This window comes from Mus caroli, chromosome 18 (genome assembly GCF_900094665.2).
Source record: "Mus caroli chromosome 18, CAROLI_EIJ_v1.1, whole genome shotgun sequence".
Lineage (NCBI taxonomy): Eukaryota > Metazoa > Chordata > Mammalia > Rodentia > Muridae > Mus > Mus caroli.
Genome location: NC_034587.1, coordinates 31455983 through 31466313, shown reverse-complemented (window position 1 = coordinate 31466313; position 10331 = coordinate 31455983).

The following is a 10331-nucleotide window of genomic DNA, read 5'->3' as shown; positions in this document are numbered from 1 at the left end:
AAAAAAAAAAAATAAAATAAAAATGCATTTTAAAAATTACACAATATGACCAAGTAAATAGCTACTATCTATCTTAACTATATATAAACCAATCAATATAACCACATTACATATCACAGGCTAAAGAAGAAAATTCACATAGCATCATTATCAATTGATGCAGAAAATGAATCAGATAAGACCCAACACTCATTTATAATAAAATATGGATCTCCTTCCTGGACAGTAAGTGTTCATAATGTAAATAAAGCTATGACTGTTGAGAATGAGAGCATGTTCTACCAGTTAATAAGAGAGTTTGACAAATGAAGACACGGAGTGATTGGCAAACCAAGACCAGAGCGTGACCTGGCTCTGTCTCTAAAATTGCTTGGCTTGGAAAAGCAGCCCCAGTCACCCGGATTCTCTGCCCTCATCTCCACTTCACCAAAGAGAAGCATTTCTCACAGATTCTCACAGTATGATTCATTACCCAACATGCCCGCACGAGCAATTATTTAACATGAATCCACGCCCTGGTCCATCTGTGCTGGTTGGCTTTATGTCAGTTGACATAATCCAGGGTCACCTGGAAAGAGGGAACCTCAACTGAGTGACTGCCTCCATCTGATGGGCAGTGGACATGTCTTACGGCATTTTCTTAAACTGATAATTGCTGTAGGAAGTCCCAGCCAGCCCTGGGCAGGAGGTCTTGAGTTGTGTAAGAAAGCAAGCTGAGAAAGCCATGGGGAGCAAGCCAGTGAGGCTTGATCCTCTGTGGTCTCTGCCTCAGTTCCCACCGCCAAGTTCCCACCTTGACACTCTCAATGATGTCCTAGAACTTGCAAGCCAAAGAAATCCCTTATTTCCCCCAAGCTGCTTTGGGTCAGTATTTTATCCCAGCAACAGAGAAACAACCTAGGGCACCATTTTATTAAGACGCTATCTTCTAAATTTTACTCTGTGTTCTAAAACTCATGATTAAGAAAGCAGGACTTGGATCCATGTTCTTCCCCAGTCAAACATTTGGGTACTTACATACATACTGCTGGCAACTTCTTTGCAAACATTGAGGCAGACACATCCAGCAAAACCAGGCTCACGTTCCACAGAAACCATGAAATAATACATATTTCTTGTAAGTAGCTGAGTCTTGGCGAAATGTTACATAGCAATAGATTATTACAGGAACATCTGAGCTCCGATTCCAACTAAGGTGGTCATAGAACCGACCTGCAGTCAGTCTTTCATCATAAAACCATTACCATTTTTATAATTTTCCTTTTTTCATGTGTATGTACATGTGTATGTGCATGTGTATGTGTGTGTGCAAGTGCATGTGTGCACTCACACATGAACCTGCCAGAGACTGAACTAAGCTATGCCACCACATCCATATCAACTTCTCATTTATTATACAATATACCACCCTTCTGAACTCCACCGATTTTGGAATGTGTTCCAACGGAACCAGCTGAATGTAATAAAGCAGCCAGAGACGCTGTGCTTTTCCATCTAGTGATAGAGAAAAGGAAAACTCTCCATCTGGATAGAAATTGATAATTAGCCAGATCCAGTTCCTGGATATTTGGCTTTTAAACGAAATCAGGCACAGTAATGTTTATTTCCCTTGGCTTTTACTGAAAATGTTATTTAATCCTTCTAGCCTTTAAAGAGACAACAGCAGTGAAACTTGATTATTAGGTTACTAAAAATTGTTTCATTTTATATTACAAGTGTAGTGGATTTATTGGAAACAAAAATTGGAAGTTCATAAAAATCACCAAAAAAATTTAAAAAACAAAAAGAAAAGAAAAGAAAAGAAAAGAAAAGAAAAGGAAAGAAAAGAAAAGAAAAAGCCAACTTAACATCTGGAATAATTATTAACTATTTTTCAGATTTATTTTAACATAAACAACAGCTCAGAATAACAATTTCTCCATCAGCAATCTATCTTTTTTAAAACAACAAGAAAAGTGGAGACCGTTATGGTGACTCTGCGGCCAAGCCTGAAGACCCGAGTTGGCTCCCTAGGACCCACAAGGTAGAGGAGAGAAGCAGCTGCTACAAGCTGTCCTCTGACTTCCACAAGGATGTCACAGCTCGTGTATTCATGCACTCTGCCCCTACACACACACACACACACACACACACACACACACACACACTAAATAAATAAATGAATAAATAAATAAATAAATATTTAAAGGATGCAAAATATTTCATTTAAAAGAATTTAAGGTCATCCTTGACTACATAAGCAACTTCTAAGGCAGATTAGCTCTGTGAAATTCTATTCCAAAAGACAAAACCAAAACAACACAAGATCAACACACCTCTAAAATACAATCCTTTTTTTTTCTCCTGAGGAGTGTCTAAGTTCATTTTAATGATGACTCTTTTATGTACATTTTAGATCTGCTTTGCCATGAAAATCTAGAACATTTTAATGAATGGAATTTAACAAAGAAAATGAATCTATTGATTTCACTGAAACCCATAACCATGTCCCCACATAGCTCAAGGCTTGGCTGATGGCATGGCTAATTCAACTCTAGCAGTGGATCTGAATAATTCAGGGGGATATCTATAAAACTAAGGCAGCCCCAGCAGCAGTCCATGATTAGTGAGGTCCAAGGGAAACAACCACACACCCTGTCTCCCTTCATGGTGCCACTGCTGTGCTAGAATGGGGAATGAGCAAAGGGTCCTTAGAGTTGCATCAGCACCTTCAGTAGGCTGGAGCTAGCTTGATGGGGAGAGCTGATTGTGAAATCTTAGAGGTTTTATGAGCTGGCTATTAAAGACAGCCATTATTAAAGATTAAATGATATCAAATTATAATTCAATTATAATGTTGAAAACAAAACTAGTGATTACTTGAGGCTGTCAATTTTTGGTCAGTTTACTGCATTTCTATTCCCACACTCTGGCTGCTCTTCCATCTTTTGTATTTTTGTGGTAGAGTTCTGTATGATGTGCCAGGGCACATTTTTTCATAGCCATGCTCAGTGATGCCACATTGGTATCTTGAAACCTAAGTATTTCTTTGCATTATGGGTATCAACAAATGGTCCGGGGAACCTCGGGTTACAGTGCAGACATGGCCAAGTCCAAGACCCACATAACCAATCCTGCAGATGGCACAGAAATGGCATCAAGAAACCCCATCACAAACATACGAATCTCTTAAGGGAGTTGACCCCAAGTTCCTGAGGAACATGCACTTTGCCAAGAAGCACAACAAGAAAGGCCTGACAATGCAAAGGCAGTGAGTACACACGCAGAAGCCATCAAGGCCCTTGTGAAGCCCCAGTCCATCAAGCCCAAGATGTCAAATGGCCCCAGCCACAAACTCAGCCTAACTACACCAAGCAGAAATGAAAGATACATACAGAGACCAGAGATAATCATGACCTCAAACAGGGGAGAGGAAGTCAGAGTTCCGGCAAGTGAAGGAGTTGGCATGATAGAAATTGTCCCATTTTTGGACACAGTGACTACAGCTTAGGTTGTAGGGAGGGCAGCCTGAAGGATGGACGTGAGGTTGAGTCGCCAAGCTTCACTTGACCTAGGGGTGGAGGGGTCAGATGAAAAACTATATATAACTGAAAGAGTTGTGAAATGCTAGGCTGCAGCAAGAACAGAGGCATTTGGGGGCACAGTCAGGTGTGACCATTCATTTTTCTCTTCCATCCAGATATATCCCATCCTGATGGGGAGAGAAGAAGAAACTCTTCAAGGCTGTTTGTTGAACAGTAATTATGTTGAACTTGCTCCAAAAAGATTGAGTTAAAGTCTAACTGAGCTGAATATTTACTCCAAGAGACTGATTTTGAAAGTGCAAATACCTAGTTATCTTGAGAGTGGTAAGATGGAGTTTCCTCCCATCAGTGAAACAGAGGACTTTAGAGATAAGCTGAATTCCGCGGTAGAGAAATAAACTATTTCCACTTGAGCTGTAGGCTGTAAATCTTAAACGCATTACTCTATGGTATACTCTCTTTGAAGTCTTAGCATTAGTGTGTGCTGTGGGCAGGAGCATTACTCAGATGAGTGTGAGATCATTGCTTCAGCATCTGAAGTGTTTGTGGGTTCCAGGGGGTACACTTGGTACACTCGATACCTTGGAGGGGCATTTCTCTTTCTGGGCGTCTGACCTGGAGTCCGCAGCAGCTTTCAGCTTCTCCCAGCAATAATAGCTCAGTGATGGTGCAGCTTCTTCAGAGGCTGGGATGTATTATCCATCCATTCAACATCTGATTATGACCTCAAAGGGGCAGAAGTATTTATCGGGCATGTGTGGTATGCTAATGCCTGTCTGTAAATAACATGCTAGAAAGGCAGTACTTACTTCCCGGAGCTCGATGACAGCAACAAAGAGAGGAGCAGGCTGACAACCATCTCTGCCTGAGAGCATTTGATATGTTACCGCAGCTAAATCTCTCAAATAATAGACTGCTTTTCCTTCTCCCTTGATGACAAAGGGCAGCAAAGAGGCAGGGCACAAAGTCAGGGGCAGGAATGAGTCAGTGAGTGGTGGATGTGGTGGCATCAGAGCAGGACAGACATTAATGACGGGGAAGAAGCTGTGCAAAGGTCAGCTCCCCGACTGTGACACATTGGGTCTGAGTCTTTCCTCCTCAACCCCAGAAGTCTCCTCTGAACCAAGGGCGCGTGCAGTGGGATGAAGGCACTGGACTCACTCTCAGGGAGGATGCTCTGTTGGTGCGATAGCTTGGTGTTGGCACCGTCATCTATGGCAGAAAAATGGAAGCTGGGAGCCGAGGGACTGGGAAGTCAGGGAGATGAAGAGGTCTTCCTTTCTAGTAGTGGGAATGAAATGTTTCAAGAGAATAATTAATTGAAGCAGAAACTCTACCTCTCTTCAGGGAGCTTTTCCATATCAATTCAAATATCTACCCTTAATACACAAACATGTTTGTGCAACACACACACACACACAATGTTTTATCAATATAATAGTCCAAGGAAGGAGAGAAGTTACTTAACTTTATGCTGGGATAAGAAATGAAGGACTACTTTAAAATGTAAGAGTCTTGGGGCTGGAGAGATGAATCAGTTGTTAAGACCACTGGTTACTCTTCCAGAGGAGCCGAGTTTGATTCTCGGAATCCACCTGGTGTCCCACAGCCATCATAACTCCAGTTTTAGGGTATGCATCAGCATCTTCTGGCCTCCATTAACACCAGGCACACATGGTGCCCAGACATACATGCAAGCAAAACACCCATATGCATAAATCAAAGTAAGTAAATCTTTTAGAAAAAAATATAGTAGCTGAATCTCTTCATTGGTATATCCTTTCATTTTTCTAAGCAATAAATGTTTTCAAATACATTTTGCTTTGGCATAATCCTTTAAAATATACCTGCAACTAAGAAATATGCATGAATTCTAAAATTGATTCTGTATCATAGATGGTTTACTTTTTAAAAATGCTTATTGTAGCTTACTATTCATAGTCCAAGCCCCGGTACTTACCCATGCCATCTAAGCAAGCATTTCTAGCACAGCAGTGCATTAATTAACACAGTAACTAACCTCAGAACAGCATATTATGGCTTTGTTACAAAACCTGACAGATGGGAGAATGAGATGCAGAAAAACAAAGCTCGCTTCAAAACAAGCTACTTTAAAAACAGTTATTAAAACCGATAGTGATCAAGTGCAAAGTAGCAGCTTCAGTTCCTTATTTACTTCTAAGAAATTTGCATAGGGCCAAAAGTTTATATCACACATTAGCTTCTAGAGATTATGAAAGAATAAAACTGAGCTTTTATCAAGATCTCCTCATAAGGAGCTATCTGATATATTGTTTCTAGTTATGTCACTGCAGAATCCTGATCCAGACCTAGTTATTCCCACACAAGCAAAGAAGATGCTGCCTTTGCCTTAAGTAAGGGAACGAAGCGACTCCTTTGGGTACCAGAATGGAACCCATCTGTGGTTGTGGTTGGAAGCAGGTGATACCCCGCACTGCTCCTGTTGATGAAGGAGAAGAAACACCACATCTTGTTGCTGGGAATTCAAGAACTGTAGCTGTAGAGTGTGGCTTTCTCTTCCTTCGGGGAACATCAGGTCCATGAGGGCAGTGGGAGCAGAGATGACAAACGAGGGTGAGGGGAGTGAGGGCAGAAGCCCTATGGTGTGAGTACCTAGGGTGAATGATCACCCCAGGACCAGCAGCGGGGAGTCAAATCAACTTTACTTGGGGGTAACTCAAGGTTTATATAATTTGTGGGGAATTGGGAATAGGGACATCCAGGATAGGCAAAGGTCATTGGCTGAAGACTTAGGGTACCGAAATAGCTCATTAGCACAGGGAAGCATTTCAGGAATCTCAGCTGCTAGCTGATGTGTTCTTATCAGGAGAAAAGAAGTGGCTCCTGTAATCTAACCAAGGCTATGTGGCATTCATTCCAAAGGTAGAGTTCTTAATTCCCCAGAGAAGGTCAGAGAAGGAAAGGTCCTGAGTCTTCCATATTCCACCAAGCTCGAAGGCTATCTGGTCATTGGTGGACCTCAACTGACCTTAAATAGCAGAGTTTTCCCACAGAAGAGTACAAATTTTCTTATTCTTGGTGCTTTCTGAAACAAAGACAACAAGGTGGATCTTGGGGAGACTCTTGTTCTGGTCCCCAAAGTTTGTAGGGGGCTGAACAACAGAAAGACAGAAGTGATTGTTTTTTTTTCAGTTCTGCCTCCAGCTCCTCCATCTCCTCCAGCTCCTCCATCTCCTCCAGCTCCTCCATCTCCTCCAGCTCCTCCATCTCCTCCAGCTCCTCCATCTCCTCCAGCTCCTCCAGCTCCTCCAGCTCCTCCAGCTCCTCCATCTCCTCCAGCTCCTCCATCTCCTCCATCTCCTCCAGCTCCTCCAGCTCCTCCAGCTCCTCCAGCTCCTCTATCTCCTCCAGCTCCTCCAGCTCCTCCAGCTCCCCCAGCTCCTCCATCTCCTCCATCTCCTCCAGCTCCTCCATCTCCTCCAGCTCCTCCAGCTCCTCCAGCTCCTCCAGCTCCTCCAGCTCCTCCAGCTCCCCCAGCTCCTCCAGCTCCTCCAGCTCCTCCAGCTCCTCCAGCTCCCCCAGCTCCTCCAGCTCCTCCAGCTCCTCCAGCTCCCCCAGCTCCTCCAGCCCCTCCATCTCCTCCAGCTCCCCCAGCCCCTCCAGCTCCTCCAGCTCCTCCAGCTCCTCCAGCTCCTCCAGCTCCTCCAGCTCCTCCAGCTCCTCCAGCTCCTCCAGCCCCTCCAGCTCCTCCAGCCCCTCCAGCTCCTCCAGCTCCTCCGCTGAAAGTTTCCATTTGGAGTTAGATAACCAACAACTGCTAGGTCCTCAAGGTCCCCAGAGAACCACTTATGTGGAGACCATGGCACTATCCAGTCATCACTGGGCTAGTTACAGCTAACAGAACGTTTAGCTGGGGGAAAGTAGTTCTGAAAATTAAAGCAAACAATCTAAGCCGTTCTACCAAGATGTACTTTGGTACAAAACCACATATGACTGATGCAAATTGATTTCAGATAATAACAGAAGTTATTTGTGTCATGTTGTAGGTATTGAAAACAAGGCATAGCTTTTTGGAAAGGTGCACTAACAAAGATGAAGTTATTGGGATACGTTTACCCATAGAGTTTTCCAGGAACAGATGATGATGTTTAAACATTTTTGATGCCAAAATTGCAGAATCAAATATAAAATCTTCATGCATGCTCACCTCATAGATAACCGTGTAAGAGTAACTTCCTCCATTGGGTTTTTAAGAAATGTGTAATATTCTGAACAACAAAGGGACTCTCTGTACCAATCAGTGTGCCTAGCCTGTTCCAAATCCCTTGGTACCCTTATTTTTTTTTCTTGGTTTATTTAGCTGAAATTAATATTGAAATAATATAAATAGTTCTCTGTACCCATGGACCCAAACAACAGCAAATTGAAAACATTTGGGAAAAATATTATCTGTACTTAATATGTACCTTCTTTTTCCTTGTTATTGTTTTCCGAATAGTACAGTGTAACAAATATCTGTAGAGCATTTGAAGTGATTAAAGTACACAGGAAGATGTCTGTAGGTTTTACTCAAATACTAAGCCATTTTATATATCACACTTGAGTATATGTAATTTTGATATCTGTGGAGCTCTTGTCCCTTACAGGTACTGAGGGACCATTTCAACACTGGATTTAGATTGCATTCGTCTAATCTATATCAAAAGAGTCTAAACCCATGAGTTTCAATTTCACACTAAAGCAAATGACTTATATTCCTCTTCTATCATGAAGAGCACATCTGACACTTCAAAAAGTTGGCAAGAAAATGAAAGGCCTGTCCCCAGGAATACTCTGCTTCAGGTTCCAGCTTTAGTGGGGCATAACAGTTGTCATGGGGAAGCAGAAGGTGAGGCCATGTCAGTGATCTAGAACCTATATGCCCCTACATGAAAGTCTATCTGTATTCACAGAACTGGGTCTAATAACTTTCTTATGGTAGTAGGAAATGTTTTCCCCCAAAATAAAGTCATAATAAATGCAATAATTTTATTTGTTTTTGCTTAGTTTAGTTTTAGAGACGGTGTTTCTCTGTATAGTCTTGGTGTCCTGGAACTAGCTCTGTAGACCAGCGTGACCTCGAACTCAGAAATCCACCTGTCTCTGCCTCCTGGGCACTGGGATTAAAGGCAAGTGCCACCATTCCTGGCAAATGCAATACTTTTAAATGTAGACTTTCTTACAAAAAACTAATTTATGAAAGCTGCAGTCTTACATGACACTAATGTATGCACCTTGAAGATGAATGTCCTGATTTGCACATTCAATGACTTGAGCTGATTTTCCCAGAATACAGCACAGAGTCAAATATTCTCACCAGGCTAAGAATAGAAATAAGCTGTTAGTAAGAGGAGTTCTGGGTGAGACGTAGACCTGCCAAGACTCAATGATTAAAAATGGGGCCAGATAGAACAAAAGCAGAGATTTCTCCTCCCCCATATGATATGGTATCTTACAATAGCAGCCCAAATACTCCTGTGATTTACATCAGCAGTGGCAGAATTCCTTGGCTTGGAGACTTAGGGCATAGATTCTCTCCTCCCCTTTCATATAGGGCTGCAGTGGGGATACATACGGCTCTCCTGCGCATGGGTTTTGATGAAAAAGAAACAAACCGATTTATTTTTATTGCTGTGCTTTTCTTGTTTCTAATAAGGCTAGAAGAAGAAAAAAAGGTTGCATAGCTAGTCCCGTCTCTGGTGAAGATGGAGATCTAGGAATGGGACTCAGCCTCATTAGACAGAGCTGAGTGTGAATGCAGGAAAAATTCTTCGCACACACAAATCACGAGGCTGAGAGCTCGTACTGAGGAGTGTGCTTTTCCTGGCCCTCAGGACCTTACAGCTGGGGATATGTGGCATGGATTTGAGGGTGGGGGTGATGTGAGTAAAGAAACATTATTGGGAATGCAAAATATTAGCTACTCAGTAACAGGCTCCTCTGCTATTAAGGAGCCCTAAAATTACAGTAAAAATGACCGGAGGGAAAGAGGAATGGATAGTTTTAGGGGGTTCATTGAGTGGCACCAATGTGACAAAGGCAGTTCAGAGTCACTTTTCTGCAGCTGCAGGCTGGACAACAACAAACCTGAATCCCAGCCATTTTGCAGAGCAGCAAAGCTTTCTTTCCACGTACACCAGTTCCAGCATTCACAGCGCTCGCCCTCATGGTTCCGCTTAGGTGAGATGCGGATTCCCTGGATCTTCAGCTTGGGATCTCCATCTGTCAATCTCCATCCCCACTGCCATCTGCCTTTCAGAACAGGTTGGAAACTTAGTGGCCAATGTTTGCGAACACGCTCAGACCCATTGTGCCAAGATGCCTAGTCGGCTATTCCTAGCCTGTGGTGGGAGGGCTCTGTCCGGTAAGGAAAGAGTGGGTGGGTGAGATCTTATTTAGTGCAAAGTCATTTTTACCTTCACCCTGGAAAATGTGGCCTCTTTAGAACTTTTGAGCATGATGATAGGATTTTTTTAATCTCTAAAAGTATTCAAGGTCTCGCTGCTAATCAAATAGACAAATTCCTCCTGGATTATTGTGTTAGGAACTCTCTGGCATGCTCAGTCTGATAGCCTATCAATGCTGTGTCACCTGCTTCCTCTGAAACAAATTCCACAGGGGATGGTGGCTTCTGTGTGTTATTTCCTGCTTGGTAGGGTTTGTAAAAAGCTTTCAGTGTTGATATAACAAAGGCGTTGCTCACTCGTTTACTTTTCTGCTCGTTGGTGATATTATTTCCGATAATATTTGGTTGCTGTGTGGGCACCTGGCAGATGGCAGGAAAAT